Raw genomic sequence first — 16,528 nt, 5'->3', positions numbered from 1 at the left:
CCTAACTGGCTTGGAGGAGGGTCATAGGGGGAGGAGCCAGTGCACACCACCTGATCGGAAAGCTTTACTTTTGTGCCCTGTCTCCTGCGGAGCCGCTATTCCCCATGGTCCTTTCAGGAACCCCAGCATCCACTACGGACTCCGAGAAATAGAATTATCGGTAAGTAAATTCTTATTTTCTCTTATTCCGTAGAGGATGCTGGGCACCCGTCCCAGTGCGTACTGTGTCTGCAGTTATTAAATGGCCCTTAACTCCAGAACATTTATGTGGAGACAACTTTCCTGACTTGACCATCTTCCTTGGATGTTTTCCCCCTGTGTGACTGCTCCCCAGCCTCGGAGGGTTGCATCCGTGGTCCCTAGGATCCCGTCCTGGATCCCAAACCATCGCCCCTCTAGGTGGTGAGAACTGTGCAGCCACCAATGGAGTGAGATTCTGGTCTTGGAAGACAGGATTATCCTCCGGTGCATGTGTAGGTGGGATCCGGACCACTTGTCCAACAGGTCCCACTGGAACACTCTGGCATGGAGCCTGCCAAACTGAATGGCCTCGTAGGCCGCAACCATCTTCCCCAGCAACCGAATGCATTGATGGATTAACACTCTTGCTGGTTTCAGAATTTGTTTGACCAGACTCTGGATCTCCAGAGCCATTCCACTAGAAAAAAACCTCTTCTGTGTCCAGTATCACTCCCAAAAACAACAACCGCGTCATTAGGACCAACTGCGATTTTGGCAAGTTTAGGAGCCAACCATGTTGTTAAAGAACTGTCAGGGAGAGTAGATGTTTTGCACCAACTGGTACCGGGATCTCGCCTTTATCAGGAGATCATCCAAGTACGGGATAATTGTGACTCCTTGCTTGCGAAGGAGAACCATCATTTCCGCCATCACCCTGGTGAAAATCCTCGGAGCCGTGGACAGACCAAACGGCAACGTCTGAAATTGGTAATGACAATCCTGAATTGCAAACCTCAGGTAGCTTGATGCAGTGGCTAAATGGGAACATGTAAGTAGGCATCCTTTATGTCTACCAAAACCATGAAATCTCCTTTATCCCCCGGACTGGAGATCACTACCCTGAGAGATTCCATCTTGAAATTGAATTTCTTTAGGTAGAAATTAAGGGATTTCAGATTTAAGATTGGTCTGACTGAGCCGTCCGGCTTCGGGACCACGAAGAGGCTTGAATAAAAACCTTCTCCCTGCTGACTAAGGCTGATTTGAACAATCGGTGAGGGGGAACTTCTTGAAACCCCAGTTTGTACCCTTGGGACACTATTTGTAAAACCCACGAGTCCAGGTCCGAATGAATCCAGAACTGACTGAAGAGTTTTAGACGTGCCCCCCAGTGGCGGAACTAGCGAGCAGTGGGCCCATGTGCGACAAAATGGCTTGGGCCCCCCCCCATCCCATCCCATCCAAGTCCACCCCCTCACCCCTGGAGAGGATCTGGTGAGGGGGGCCTGCTCAGGGAAGTGGATACCTAGCAACAGTGCCGTAACTAGACATTTTAGCAGTGTGTGCAAGAAACGGCATTGGAGCCCCACCCCTGCATGCAAAATAGGGGCAGTGCGCGCCGTAGGCGCGCGCAAAAAAACATAGTGGCGTGGCTTCGTGGTTAAGGGGTGTGGCCACAAAATAATACCAATTCATAAAACGGTGCACAGTAGTCTCCATTATTCAAATTACGCCGCACAGTAGCACCACTACACCAGGTAGAGACCCTTTTACACCTTACGGCGGACAGATTCCTCTTTTTACACATTACAGCAGACAGCGTCCTCTTTTTACACATTACAGCAGACAGCGTCCCCTTTTTACACATTACGGCAGACAGCATCCCCCTTTTTTACACAACGGCAGACAGTGTGCCCTTGTTACACATAGCGGCAGACAGCGTACATTTTTTTCACATAACGGCAGACAGCCTGCCCTTGTTAAACATAGTGGCAGACAGCGTACACTTTTTACACATAACGGCAGACAGCCTGCCCTTGTTAAACATAGCGGCAGACAGCGTACACTTTTTTCACATAACAGCAGTCAGCCTGCCCTTGTTACACATAATGGCAGACATCGTACACTTTTTACACATTACAGCAGACAGCTTGCCCTTGTTACACATTACAGCAGACAGCTTGCCCTTGTTACACATTATGGCAGACAGCGTGCCCTTGTTACACATTACGGCAGACAGCATCCCCCTTGTTACACATTACAGCAGGCAGATTCCCCCTTGTTACACATTGCGGCAAGCAGATTCCCCCTTTTTACACATTGCGGCAAGCAGCTTCCCCCTTTTTACACATTGCGGCAGGCAGATTCCCCCTTTTTACACATTGCGGCAGGCAGTCCCCCTTTTTACACATAGCTGCAGGCAGATTCCCCCTTTTTACACATAGCGGCAGGCAGATTCCCCCTTTTTACACATTGCGGCAGGCAGATTCCCCCTTTTAACACATAGCTGCAGGCAGATTCCCCCCTTTTACACATAGCTGCAGGCAGATTCCCCCTTTTTACACATAGCGGCAGGCAGATTCCCCCTTTTTACACATAGCGGCAGGCAGATTCCCCCTTTTTACACATAGCGGCAGGCAGATTCCCCCTTTTTACACATAGCGGCAGGCAGTCCCAACAAAGAAAGAAAGAGACGAAAGAAAGAAAGAAAGAAAGAAAGAAAGAAAGAAAGAAAGAAAGAAAGAAAGAAAGAAAGAAAGAAAGAAAGAAAGAAAGAAAGAAAGAAAGAAGAATTATACTTACCCTCTCCGCTGGCTCAGGCTCCTCGTGCAGCTTGACGATTCCCGGGCAGTAGAGAAGGAGGAGGAGGGAGGTGGAGGAGGGAGCCGCAGCAGCGCTGTGTTATTGGTGGAGGCGCTGCTGCTGCTGCCCCTCTGCTTCACTATAGGCTGTTCTCGGAAGACAGCCTATAGTGAAGCAGAGGGGCAGCAGCAGCGCCTCCACCAGTAACAAAGCGCTGCTGCGGCTCCTTCCTTCACCTCCCTCCTCCTCCTCCTCCCCCCCGTGCCGCTGCTCCTCTCATCTCCAAGCGACCCTCCTCCCTCTTCGTGTGTTACAGAGGTGGCAGCGTGTCTGGTGCTGCGGCTGCTGCCCGTAGTGCCCTGGCCTGATCTGTTCGTTACGACGGGCGGGCGGCGGGAGTCGCAGGACGCAGACCCGACGGGAGCGCTGGTGTGCGGCTGCGGCATGATACAATGAGTCATTGTGACTCATTGTAATGCCGGCGGCTGTGGGCCCTTGAGTGCGGCGGGGCCCCAGTGCAATGCACTGCCTGCCCTGCCAGTAGTTCCGCCCCTGGTGCCCCCCACTGGTGTGGGCTCCTGCAAGAGAGCCCCAGCGTCATGCAGTGGATTTGGCAGAAGCATTGGACTCTGCTCCTGCGATCTTGAAGAGGCTTCTTGGAGTCAGCATCAGCATTCCCTTGGTGAATCCACAATGCCCTCCTATCCGAGACTGCCATGAAATTGGCCCGTGAGCACTTGTGCCCGGTGTAGGATTTTTAAATATGTGTAGTTTACTGTATGCAAGGGTTTAAAACCTTTTAGGAACTGATATCTAAGGTGTATTACATGTAGTTTAAAAAAAAACAAAAAAGGTTTATTTTATGGCAGTAGTTTCCAAACTGGGGTTCTTGCACTGGTAGCATAGTTTGGTGGTCCAGGACCAATTAAAATAATTTATACTTTATTAAATTGGCAAAACCATTCCCTCACAACATAACTGAACCTGAGGATGACATGCTATAAACACAATTTACTTAATTTTATATTTTTTTCTGAATTTCTCAATAAAAAAAACTTTGGCCTAGGGGTGCCGTGAAACAAATTTTGATACTATTTATTTATATAGTGCTCTTTCTCCAACAGGACTCAAGGCGCTTGAGATATGGCTTCTGGAACTGAACACAGGATTCTAAATGTGGCTGTACCAAGGACCTATACAGTGGCATTACAGGTTGAGTATCCCTTATCCAAAATGCTTGGGACCAGAGGAATTTTGGATATCGGATTTTTCTGTATTTTGGAATAATTGCATACCATAACGAGATATTATGGTGATGGGACCTAAATCTAAGCACAGAATGCATTTATGTTTCATATATACCATATACACACAGCCTGAAGGTCATTTTAGCCAATATTTTTTATAACTTTGTGCATTAAACAAAGTGTGTGTACATTCACAGAATTCATTTATGTGTCATATACACCTTATACACACAGTCTGAAGTTCATTTAATACAATATTTTTAATAACTTTGAGTATTAAACAAAGTTTGTGTACACTGAGCCATCAAAAAACAAAGGTTTCACTATCTCAGTCTCACTCAAAAAAGTCCGTATTTCGGAATATTCCGTATTTCGGAATATTTGGATATGGGATACTCAACCTGTATTACTTTTTTCTGCTACTGGTTCTTTACCTATGCAAACAAGCATCTGACTTGCCTTTCCTATTGCTTTGTTACATTGCTCACCTGAAATAGTAATACTTAGATAGCTTTCCTCTTGCCATTATAATGCCCTTAATATTATAGTTAGCCTTTGTATTTTTGAGACGTGTATGATTTTGCATTTTTTGGCATTAAATGTTGCCATGTTCTTGACCATTCCTCTAGTCCAGGGGCGGAACTGCCAGAGACAACGGAGTCAGTTGCCGCCGGGCTCCAGCCCTAAAGGGGCTTCCTCCATTGCCCTCCGGCTGTTACGTGCCCTTCCTACTAAATAGACAAAGGCGCTACCAGCAGGGTCTCGCAATTTGTACATTCCATGCCGTAACACCCTTCTTTCCACCTTTTTAAAGACCCAGCCCAGCAGCCTCGCCGCTGCCACCACCGCTAGCTGCAGCACTGCCAGCGGTGGGGTGCCCCTGCTTCTTCTCACACCACAGATAGCTGGGCAGCACTGCAACTGCCTGCCTGATTGCTCCGCCCCCTTCCGGCTCCCAAGCACCTCTGCTGCCCAGTGATCCAGGAGCCTGCTGCTAGGAAGAAGTGGCCGAGCTTCAGCAAGCGAGTCTGGACACTGGCGGAGGAAGCCATGATAACCAGATAATGGGGAGTGGAGAGCCAGTTCCAAGGTAATACTTTATACAGCTGGTTGAGATCCTGGTCGGTGGATATGGATTCCAAGAAAACCCTGGAGGTGCTTCCTTTCAAGGGAGACACTCTCTTTGGAGAAGACCTCAATAAGATTGTAGCTGATCTGGCTACTGCTAAAACAGCTTGCCTACCTAGTATGACTCCTACCACGCAGAAGGCTAAAAGTACTTTCCCTTGGCCCTTTCATCCTCAAGGTAAAGCGTACCCAAGGTCAGGCATACCCAAAGCAAGCTCATGCTTCCAGACCTGCCAAGCCCAGACTGAAGCAAGCCTGGGCTGCCCATCAGCCTGCTTCCAAAACGGACAAGCCTGCCGCATGACGGTGCAGGCCTCCCTCTGGGGGATCCCAGGGTGGGGGGCCCGACTTCTAGGTTTGGCATAATTCTAAGCTAGAGAATTCTGTTTGGAGCTCACCTTGTACTTTGTGAAGAAATAATCAGCATTGTGGCTGAGCAGATACATGTAGTGTGTGGCTGCAAACTGCATGGATCTGCTGCGTTGTAATGCTGATACTTTTTTTTTCAAAGTACCAATAGCTTCATATAATGTTCACAATTTTTATGCAGGATCAAATAGCTCAATAGGTAGGGTGTTTGATTAGAATTCAACAGGTTATAGGTTTGAATCCTGGGTATGGTAGTTTGAGATGTGTTATTTAATAAAGTATGTTGTTCTGACTGCCGGCATCCTATCACCTGGGATATCATACTAAATAAATGGAGTTGATCAATTTTTTTAAATTTTTTTTTTAAACTAGGGACAATTTCCAGATACTTTTCTTTATAACTGAGATTGCCCCCTGGAACTTCACATCAGTTGACAACTATGCATGAGTGGGCAGTGCTTGCTCTGGATCTGCCCACCCATTTATGTGCCGTCATAAAAGAAAGCACAACTGACAGTTATCCTGGGCGTACACTACACAATTATCTGTCAGGCTATCTATCCAGTCTGGATGGATGGAATGAAAATCTGGTAATGTATAGGAGCAAATGTCAATTAACCATTTGCTCCCAAACACTAGAAAAGTGGTCAAAAATGGTCATTACACAAATTGGTTAAACCCAAAATTTAACCAATTTGTTTAGGGGACCATTTTTGTCCATTTTCTAGTGTTTGAGAGTAAATCGTTGATGGTCATTTGCTCACATAGATAACCGGATTTCTATTCCAACCAGCCAGTGTTGGAGATATGGTCTGCCAGATTACATAATGCATACCAGAGCCATAACTAGACTTTTTGGTGCCCTGTGACAGATAATTATATGCCCCCCCCCTCCCCATTTTTGCAATATGGACAAAAGGCGCATGCCTTGTGGGGAAGGGGCATAACAAGATTGGTCTCAGAGAAAGCACATGAGATATGAAGATATATCTAGTATACTTGACACTCAATGGTTTGTGGTATTGCCGGGGTGCCCTCCTTAAATGCATATACAGTCACACATGGCGTGTTTGTGCAAATGGCATATCAGCAGTCAGCACTAACTGGTGACATGCCATTTGTACAAGTAAGCCATGTGTGACTAGTATATAAACATACTTTATTAAATAACACCTCAAACTATCATACCCAGGATTCAAACCTATAACCTGTTGAATTCTAATCAAATACCCTACCCATTGAGCTACTTGATCCTGCATCTATTCTAACCTCCAAAAACAGATTCAGTTGCATTTTCCAGCGTGTTTTGTTTGCGCCTTTGCAAATGTCTTACATCGACAAACTTATTTAGTACTATTTTGCAAATAGGGTTACATTGTCGCAACATTGTGTTCCCTAATTGCTTGATTTTTTTAAATGCAACAATTGATAAAGACACCTGATAATTGCTCTGTGGAGTCTTATTTTGTGTCTACTTCTTATCTACATTTAATTCCCTACCTCTAATCAAGGCATTTTTAAATGCTGGGGGCTGCCAGGACGTGAGGCCTACCTAGACTTTAGATCTGAATTTGAATGTACTTGTGAACTAACTTAATTTCCTACTTCTAAATTCATTCCTAAATTCACTACTTACATTAATCCTGTAGTTGGGCATTTTGAGCCTTCAATTGTGGGCATTGTTTTGTGTCCAAATCAGCAGCTGGTGGTGTGCATTTGCTGGAAAGGCATCGAAGACCTCCGATATGCTGCATCTCCTGATGTGTGTCTCCCTCAAGTGGCTGTCAGCAAATGCATGCTAGACACCCCATTCCAAGCTGATTGTGACATCACGGAACATGCATCATAGAACAGGCATGCTAGAATATGGGTCTTCAACCTGCGACCCTCCAGCTGCTGTGGAACTACATATACCAGCATGCCCTGCCTCAGTTTTAGCATACCTTAATAGCAAAACTGTGGCAGGGCATGCTGGGATGTGTAGTTTCACAGCAGCTGGAGGGCCACAGGATGAAGACCCATGTGCTAGAGCCAAGCCGCAGGTACATTGAATGCTAGCAAGCTGAATGTTTAAATCATTTTTGTTCCGCAGCATTCCAATGCGGAAGATTCCATGGAACCAGAGATTATTCCATTGAGAAGGACATGCTGCCTGGATGACTGCACTGTGCAAATTAAATCACGGAGCCAGTTGGCTTGTGGGTGGCTCTGGTGACTGGGTGGTTGGGTGGGCGGTGTGTCGGAGGTGGAGCACATGCAAATGAATGTGTATCATCCAGCTAGTGAGAGTGAAAACTCATGCAGGAGTGTGCCTGCTTGTCAGTGGGTTATGCACCTTGCCAGGCGTCAAATCTACATGGAGCAGCTGGAGGGGACAAGAGCAGGTTTGCAAAATATAGATAGAAGAGCATATATGCTGGCGCATTCTCCATGATTGTGTCAGCTTATGTTTTGGTGCACTGCACTTTCCTTCACTAAGTTTTAGCCATTTTGGTTAAATGCAAGTGTAGTTGCTTCTCGCCCTTTTGGCTGTGATCTTGTATCGTGGTTGAAGAGTCTGCTGGAGGGATTGTTTTCTTCATTGGCGAGAGACTGAAGATATTCCAGGATGGAAGGCTTGGGAACACTATCCGTTTTTCAGTTGTGGAAGGGTTGAAAGACCGGATTGGACTACATTCTATAGTAAAGGATATCTTTGTATTTATTAATCCTCCCTTTATATGTGTCTGTCTTTCAATAAAGCTTCGGGCTTGTGATTCCCTCACTCTCTTACACTCCACACACATAGCCTTATTAACTGTTGTATTATTGTATTGTTTAAATGTATAGTGCAGTTCATGATTTATAGTGTAGGCTGGCCTGTGCTGTAGTTCTTGAACTGTACTATACCGACAGCATTTGTATTGTGTTTTGGCTGTGCTGCAAAACGGTACTTATGTGTGTAATGTTTATGTATGTTTTTTTGCTTCTTTATGTCAATAAAGACTGCTTTTTCAATCCAATATCTGAAAACAATCAATGTTTATCTTTGATGGCAATAGAAGTGGTATGATATTTGCTGCTTTTGAAAGGCAATATCTGATATGTCCCCTATCTGGGAACCATATATTAAATGGCTTTTCAGAAAAGGGAGATGGTAGAAGAGCTTTCAGTACTTGTTGGACCGATGCACATTTCCTATTCTAGCCTCCAAAAACAGATTCAGTTGCATTTTCCAGCGTGTTTTGGATGCGCCTTTGCAAATGTCTTACATCGACAAACTTATTTAGTACTATTTTGCAAATAGGGTTACATTGTTGCAACATTGTGTTCCCTAATTGCTTGCTTTTTTAAATGCAACAATTGATAAAGACACCTGATAACTGCTCTGTGGAGTCTTATTTTGTGTCTACTTCTTATCTACATTTAATTCTCTACCTCTAATCAAGGCATTTTTAAATGCTGGGGGCTGCCAGGACGTGAGGCCTACCTAGACTTTAGATCTGAATTTGAATGTACTTGTGAACTAACTTAATTTCCTACTTCTAAATTCATTCCTAAATTCACTACTTACATGAATCCTGTAGTTGGGCATTTTGGGACTTCGATTGTGGGCATTGTTTTGTGTCCAGACCAGCAGCAGGTGGTGTGCATTTGCTGGAAAGGCATCGAAGACCTCCGATATGCTGCATCTCCTGATGTGTGTCTCCCTCAAGTGTCTGTCAGCAAATGCCTGCTAGACACCCCATTCCAAGCTGATTGTGACATCACGGTACATGCATCATAGAACAGGCATGCTAGAACATGGGTCTTCAACCTGCGACCCTCCAGCTGCTGTGGAACTACACATCCCAGCATGCCCTGCCTCAGTTTTAGCATACCTTAATAGCAAAACTGTGGCAGGGCATGCTGGGATGTGTAGTTTCACAGCAGCTGGAGGGCCACAGGATGAAGACCCATGTGCTAGAGCCAAGCCGCAGGTACATTGAATGCTAGCAAGCTGAATATTCAAATCCTTTTTGTTCCGCAGCATTCCAATGTGGAAGATTCCATGGAACCAGAGATCCTTCCATTGAGAAGGACATGCTGCCTGGATGACTACACTGTGCAAATTAAATCACGGAGCTAGTTGGTTTGTGGGTGGCTCTGGTGACTGGGTGGTTGGGTGGGTGGTGTGTCGGAGGTGGAGCACATGCAAATGATTGTGTATCATCCAGCTAGTGAGAGAGAAAACTCATGCAGGAGTGTGCCTGCTTGTCAGTGGGTTATGCACCTTGCCAGACGTCAAATCTACATAGAGCAGCTGGAGGGGACAAGAGCAGGTTTGCAAAATATAGATAGAAGAGCATATATGCTGGCACATTCTCCATGATTGTGTCAGCTTATGTTTTGGTGCACTGCACTTTCCTCCACTAAGTTTTAGCCATTTTTGTTAAGTTCAAGTGTAGTTGCTTCTCGGCCTTTTGGCTGTGATCTTGTATCGTGGTTGAAGGGTCTGCTGGAGGGAGGGATTGTTTTCTTCATTGGCGAAAGACCAAAGATATTCCAGGATGGAAGGCTTGGGAACACTATCCGTTTTTCAGTTGTGGAAGAGCACAGAGGTCGGATTGGACTACATTCTATAGTAAAGGATACCTTTCTATTTATTGCCCCTCCCCTTATATGTGTCTGTGTTACAATAAAGCTTCGGTCTTGTGATTCCCTCATCCTCTTACACTCCACACACATAGCCTTATTAACTGTTGTATTATTGTATAGTTTAAATGTATAGTGCAGTTCATGATTTATAGTGTAGGCTGGCCTGTGCTGTAGTTCTTGAACTGTACTATACCGACAGCATTTTTATTGTGTTTTGGCTGTGCTGCAACACAGTACTTATGTGTGTAATGTTTATGTATGTTTTTTTGCTTCTTTATGTCAATAAAGACTGCTTTTTCAATCCAATATCTGAAAACAATCAATGTTTATCTTTGATGGCAATAGAAGTGGTATGATATTTGCTGCTTTTGAAAGGCAATATCTGATATGTCCCCTATCTGGGAACCATATATTAAATGGCTTTTCAGAAAAGGGAGATGGTAGAAGAGCTTTCAGTACTTGTTGGACCGATGCACATTTCCTATTCTAGCCTCCAAAAACAGATTCAGTTGCATTTTCCAGCGTGTTTTGGATGCGCCTTTGCAAATGTCTTACATCGACAAACTTATTTAGTACTATTTTGCAAATAGGGTTACATTGTTGCAACATTGTGTTCCCTAATTGCTTGATTTTTTAAATGCAACAATTGATAAAGACACCTGATAACTGCTCTGTGGAGTCTTATTTTGTGTCTACTTTTTATCTACAGTTAATTCTCTACCTCTAATCAAGGCATTTTTAAGTGCTGGGGGCTGCCAGGACGTGAGGCCTACCTAGACTTTAGATCTGAATTTGAATGTACTTGTGAACTAACTTAATTTCCTACTTCTAAATTCATTCCTAAATTCACTACTTACATGAATCCTGTAGTTGGGCATTTTGGGACTTCGATTGTGGGCATTGTTTTGTGTCCAGACCAGCAGCAGGTGGTGTGCATTTGCTGGAAAGGCATCGAAGACCTCCGATATGCTGCATCTCCTGATGTGTGTCTCCCTCAAGTGGCTGTCAGCAAATGCCTGCTAGACACCCCATTCCAAGCTGATTGTGACATCACGGTACATGCATCATAGAACAGGCATGCTAGAACATGGGTCTTCAACCTGCGACCCTCCAGATGCTGTGGAACTACACATCCCAGCATGCCCTGCCTCAGTTTTAGCATACCTTAATAGCAAAACTGTGGCAGGGCATGCTGGGATGTGTAGTTTCACAGCAGCTGGAAGGCCACAGGATGAAGACCCATGTGCTAAAGCCAAGCCGCAGGTACATTGAATGCTAGCAAGCTGAATATTTAAATCCTTTTTATTCCGCAGCATTCCAATGTGGAAGATTCCATGGAACCAGAGATCCTTCCATTGAGAAGGACATGCTGCCTGGATGACTACACTGTGCAAATTAAATCACGGAGCCAGTTGGCTTGTGGGTGGCTCTGGTCACTGGGTGGTTGGGTGGGTGGTGTGTCGGAGGTGGAGCACATGCAAATGATTGTGTATCATCCAGCTAGTGAGAGAGAAAACTCATGCAGGAGTGTGCCTGCTTGTCAGTGGGTTATGCACCTTGCCAGACGTCAAATCTACATGGAGCAGCTGGAGAGGACAAGGGCAGGTTTGCAAAATATAGACAGAAGAGCTCTCCAGCCTAGTTTGCTGTCTGTTTCCACTTCTCTTTTCTTGAGCCGCTCCCTTCTATGCCCTTGCGCACTATCCTGACTTCTCCCATCTGCTTACTTTGTGCCTTCCAACGCACAATGCGAACTACAGGTAGTGCTGCAGGGCCCACACCCTTTTACTTGCCATACAGAGCAGCTCTGGAGCTGTTACAGTGCCCAGCTTCTGCAAGAAATCAGCTTGAATGCTTCAGGGGCTGGGGCATAGCCAACATGAGCCCCACACCGAAGGAGCGTGGAGGTGTTTAATGCGAACTAGGGGTCATCCAAGCGCTGCAAAAGGCCGACATGCCCTGCACGCCCCTTTTCTCTTTACATATGCAGACGAGGGTTGAAGCCAACTTTGACCCACTGCTTGGATGACATCACCATATGCAAATCCATCTGCTGCAGGCCTTCCCCCAGGAATGCTTGCACTAGTTGTTGCATTTGGTTTGTTGTTTGGGGGTGCTTCAGTATTAGGCAGCCTTCTGCCCTCCCATGTTCATCTGAAAATATGTGTTCTCCCTGCAGTTGTTGTCCCCAGATGAGAGTTCCCTTGTGCTGCCTCAGTTGAATCTTCTTTACTTGACAGAGATGTGCCTGAGCAGCGGCCCTCCCCAGCCCTATCCCAAATCATACTTATTTTGCATAGGAGATACCATGGTCATGAAGATTGTTCTCCCAGGGTGAGGTTCATTCATTGCATTCTGGGTATGCTGACCCCTGTGATTTCCCCAAATGTGGGAAACTTGACTGCATTATTTGTGGTAGTGGGGGACTGTGTTTGTGCTTTCCTCTGGTCAGCTCTGGTAAAAGTCAGATTTCTTTGTCGCAGATCTTCCTCTAGCCTTGTTCTTCTTTCGAGAGTTCCCTTGTGCTGCCTCAGTTGGATCTCCTTTACTTGACAGGGGGGTGCCCAAGCAGCGACCCTCCCCAGCTCTAGCCCAACTCCTACTTACCTGCCAGGTGAGATACTATGATCATGAAGGTGCTTCTCCCAGGGCAAGGCTCACCCATTGCACTCTGGGTGTGCTGCCCCTGTGATTTCCCCAAATGTGGGAAACTTGACTGCATAATTTGTGTTTCCACTGGTCGGCTTTCATATAATTCAGATCTCTTTGTCTCAGGTCTCTCTCCAGCCTAGTTTGCAGTCTGTTTCCACTTCTTTTTTTTTGAGCCCCTCCCTTCTATACCCTTGTGCACTATCCTGACTTCTCCTCCTGTCTGCTTACTTTGTGCCTTCCAATGCACAATGCAAACTACAGGTAGTGCTGCAGGGCCCACAAACTTTTACTTGCATTACAGAGCAGCTCTGGAGCTGTTACAGTGCCAAGCTGTTGCAAGAAATCAGCTTGAATGCTTCAGGGGCTGGGGCATTGCCAACATGAGCCCCACACCGAAGGAGGGTGGGGGTGTTTAATGCGAACTAAGGGTCATCCAAGCGCCGCAAAAGGCCGCCATTCCCTGCATACCCCTTTTCTCTTTTCATATGCAGATGAGGGTTCCAGCCAACTTTGGCCCACTGCTTGGATGACATCACTGTATGCAAATCCGTCTTCTGCAGACCTTCCCCCAGGAATGCTTGTACTAGTTGTTGCATTTGGTTTGTTGTTTGGGGGTGCTTCAGTATTAGGCAGCCTTCTGCCCTCCCATGTTCATCTGAAAATATGTGTTCTCCCTGCAGTTGTTGTCCCCAGATGAGAGTTCCCTTGTGCTGCCTCAGTTGAATCTCCTTTACTTGACAGAGATGTGCCTGAGCAGCGGCCCTCCCCAGCCCTATCCCAAATCATACTTATTTTGCATAGGAGATATCATGGTAATGAAGACTGTTATCCCAGGGTGAGGTTCATTCATTGCATTCTGGGTATGCTGACCCCTGTGATTTCCCCAAATGTGGGAAACTCGACTTCATTATTTGTGGTAGTGGGGGACTGTGTTTGTGCTTTCCTCTGGTCAGCTCTGGTAAAAGTCAGATTTATTTGTCTCAGATCTTCCTCTAGCCTTGTTCTTCTTTCGAGAGTTCCCTTGTGCTGACTCAGTTGGATCTCCTTCACTTGACAGGGAAGTGCCCGACCAGCGACCCTACCCAGCTCTAGCCCAACTCCTACTTACCTGCCAGGTGAGATACTATGATCATGAAGGTGCTTCTCCCAGGGCAAGGCTCACCCATTGCACTCTGGGTGTGCTGCTCTTGCGATTTCCCCAAATATGGGAAACTTGACTGCATAATTTGTGTTTCCCCTGGTCGGCTCTCGTATAATTCAGATCTCTTTGTCTCAGGTCTCTCTCCAGCCTAGTTTGCTGTCTGTTTCCACTTCTCTTTTCTTGAGCCGCTCCCTTCTATGCCCTTGCGCACTATTATGACCTCTCCTGTCTGCTTACTTTGTGCCTTCCAACGTCAATGCAAACTACAGGTAGTGCTGCAGGGCCCTCACCCTTTTACATGCTTTACAGAGCAGCTCTGGAGCTGTTACAGTGCCCAGCTGCTGCAAGAAATCAGCTTGAATGCTTCAGGGGCTGGGGCATAGCCAACATGAGCCCCACACCGAAGGAGGGTGGAGGTGTTTAATGTGAATTAGGGGTCATCCAAGCGCCGCAAAAGGCCGCCATGCCCTGCACATCCCTTTTTTCTTTTCATATGCAGACGAGGGTTGAAGCCAACTTTGACCCACTGCTTGGATGACATCACCATATGCAAATCCATCTGCTGCAGGCCTTCCCCCAGGAATGCTTGCACTAGTTGTTGCATTTGGTTTGTTGTTTGGGGGTGCTTCAGTATTAGGCAGCCTTCTGCCCTCCCATGTTCATCTGAAAATATGTGTTCTCCCTGCAGTTGTTGTCCCCAGATGAGAGTTCCCTTGTGCTGCCTCAGTTGAATCTCCTTTACTTGACAGAGATGTGCCTGAGCAGCGGCCCTCCCCAGCTCTATCCCAAATCATACTTATTTTGCATAGGAGATACCATGGTCATGAAGATTGTTCTCCCAGGTTGAGGTTCATTCATTGCATTCTGGGTATGCTGACCCCTGTGATTTCCCCAAATGTGGGAAACTTGACTGCATTATTTGTGGTAGTGGGGGACTGTGTTTGTGCTTTCCTCTGGTCAGCTCTGGTAAAAGTCAGATTTCTTTGTCTCAGATCTTCCTCTAGCCTTGTTCTTCTTTTGAGAGTTCCCTTGTGCTGCCTCAGTTGGATCTCCTTCACTTGACAGGGGGGTGCCCGAGCTGCGACCCTCCCCAGCTCTAGCCCAACTCCTACTTACCTGCCAGGTGAGATACTATGATCATGTAGGTGCTTCTCCCAGGGCAAGGCTCACCCATTGCACTCTGGGTGTGCTGCCCCTGTGATTTCCCCAAATGTGGGAAACTTGACTGCATAATTTGTGTTTCCCCAGGTCGGCTCTCGTATAATTCAGATCTCTTTGTCTCAGGTCTCTCTCCAGCCTAGTTTGCTGTCTGTTTCCACTTCTCTTTTCTTGAGCCGCTCCCTTCTATGCCCTTGCGCACTATTCTGACCTCTCCTGTCTGCTTACTTTGTGCCTTCCAACGCACAATGCAAACTACAGGTAGTGCTGCAGGGCCCACACCCTTTTACATGCTTTACAGAGCAGCTCTGGAGCTGTTACAGTGCCCAGCTGCTGCAAGAAATCAGCTTGAATGCTTCAGGGGCTGGGGCATAGCCAACATGAGCCCCACACCGAAGGAGGGTGGAGATGTTTAATGCGAATTAGGGGTCATCCAAGCGCCGCAAAAGGCCGCCATTCCCTGCACATCCCTTTTTTCTTTTCATATGCAGACGAGGGTTGAAGCCAACTTTGACCCACTGCTTGGATGACATCACCATATGCAAATCCATCTGCTGCAGGCCTTCCCCAGGAATGCTTGCACTAGTTGTTGCATTTGGTTTGTTGTTTGGGGGTGCTTCAGTATTAGGCAGCCTTCTGCCCTCCCATGTTCATCTGAAAATATGTGTTCTCCCTGCAGTTGTTGTCCCAAGATGAGAGTTCCCTTGTGCTGCCTCAGTTGAATCGCCTTTACTTGACAGAGATGTGCCTGAGCAGCGGCCCTCCCCAGCCCTGTCCCAAATCATACTTATTTTGCATAGGAGATACCATGGTCATGAAGATTGTTCTCCCAGGGTGAGGTTCATTCATTGCATTCTGGGTATGCTGACCCCTGTGATTTCCCCAAATGTTGGAAACTCGACTGCATTATTTGTGGTAGTGGGGGGCTGTGTTTGTGCTTTCCTCTGGTCAGCTCTGGTAAAAGTCAGATTTCTTTGTCTCAGATCTTCCTCTAGCCTTGTTCTTCTTTCGAGAGTTCCCTTGTGCTGCCTCAGTTGGATCTCCTTCACTTGACAGGGGGGTGCCCGAGCAGCGACCCTCCCCAGCTCTAGCCTAACTCCTACTTACCTGCCAGGTGAGATACTATGATCATGTAGGTGCTTCTCCCAGGGCAAGGCTCACCCATCGCACTCTTGGTGTGCTGCCCCTGTGATTTCCCCAAATGTGGGAAACTTGACTGCATAATTTGTGTTTCCCCTGGTCGGCTCTCGTATAATTCAGATGTCTTTGTCTCAGGTCTCTCTCCAGCCTAGTTTGCTGTCTGTTTCCACTTCTCTTTTCTTGAGCTGCTCCCTTCTATGCCCTTGCGCACTATCCTGACTTCTCCCGTCTGCTTACTTTGTGCCTTCCAACGCACAATGCGAACTACAGGTAGTGCTGCAGGGCCCACACCCTTTTACTTGCCTTACAGAGC

The 16,528-nt window shown here is 46.6% G+C and overlaps 7 non-coding genes and 1 pseudogene across 7 annotated transcripts; all 8 read left to right on the top strand.

Moving 5' to 3' along the window:
- The first annotated feature begins 12,407 nt into the window (after positions 1–12,407).
- LOC134950514 (U1 spliceosomal RNA) lies at positions 12,408–12,571 on the top strand. Its single transcript, XR_010183419.1, has one exon. It is a non-coding gene; the product is annotated as a U1 spliceosomal RNA (small nuclear RNA).
- Positions 12,572–12,723: 152 nt separating this feature from the next.
- On the top strand, positions 12,724–12,886 carry LOC134952213 (U1 spliceosomal RNA). Its single transcript, XR_010184785.1, has one exon. It is a non-coding gene; the product is annotated as a U1 spliceosomal RNA (small nuclear RNA).
- Positions 12,887–13,560: 674 nt separating this feature from the next.
- Positions 13,561–13,724, top strand: LOC134951875 (U1 spliceosomal RNA). The gene has a single exon (XR_010184533.1). It is a non-coding gene; the product is annotated as a U1 spliceosomal RNA (small nuclear RNA).
- Positions 13,725–13,876: 152 nt separating this feature from the next.
- On the top strand, positions 13,877–14,039 carry LOC134952435 (U1 spliceosomal RNA). Its single transcript, XR_010184957.1, has one exon. It is a non-coding gene; the product is annotated as a U1 spliceosomal RNA (small nuclear RNA).
- Positions 14,040–14,709: 670 nt separating this feature from the next.
- LOC134951095 (U1 spliceosomal RNA) lies at positions 14,710–14,873 on the top strand. The gene has a single exon (XR_010183897.1). It is a non-coding gene; the product is annotated as a U1 spliceosomal RNA (small nuclear RNA).
- A 152-nt stretch (positions 14,874–15,025) lies between these two features.
- Positions 15,026–15,177, top strand: LOC134952646 (U1 spliceosomal RNA; annotated as a pseudogene).
- A 681-nt stretch (positions 15,178–15,858) lies between these two features.
- Positions 15,859–16,022, top strand: LOC134950921 (U1 spliceosomal RNA). The gene has a single exon (XR_010183754.1). It is a non-coding gene; the product is annotated as a U1 spliceosomal RNA (small nuclear RNA).
- Positions 16,023–16,174: 152 nt separating this feature from the next.
- On the top strand, positions 16,175–16,337 carry LOC134953444 (U1 spliceosomal RNA). The gene has a single exon (XR_010185583.1). It is a non-coding gene; the product is annotated as a U1 spliceosomal RNA (small nuclear RNA).
- Positions 16,338–16,528: the final 191 nt, after the last annotated feature.

The sequence above is a fragment of the Pseudophryne corroboree genome, chromosome 8 (genome assembly GCF_028390025.1).
Source record: "Pseudophryne corroboree isolate aPseCor3 chromosome 8, aPseCor3.hap2, whole genome shotgun sequence".
In the NCBI taxonomy this organism is placed as follows: domain Eukaryota; kingdom Metazoa; phylum Chordata; class Amphibia; order Anura; family Myobatrachidae; genus Pseudophryne; species Pseudophryne corroboree.
Note: the sequence above shows the minus strand (reverse complement) of the source record. Positions and strands in the feature narration are given on the sequence as shown.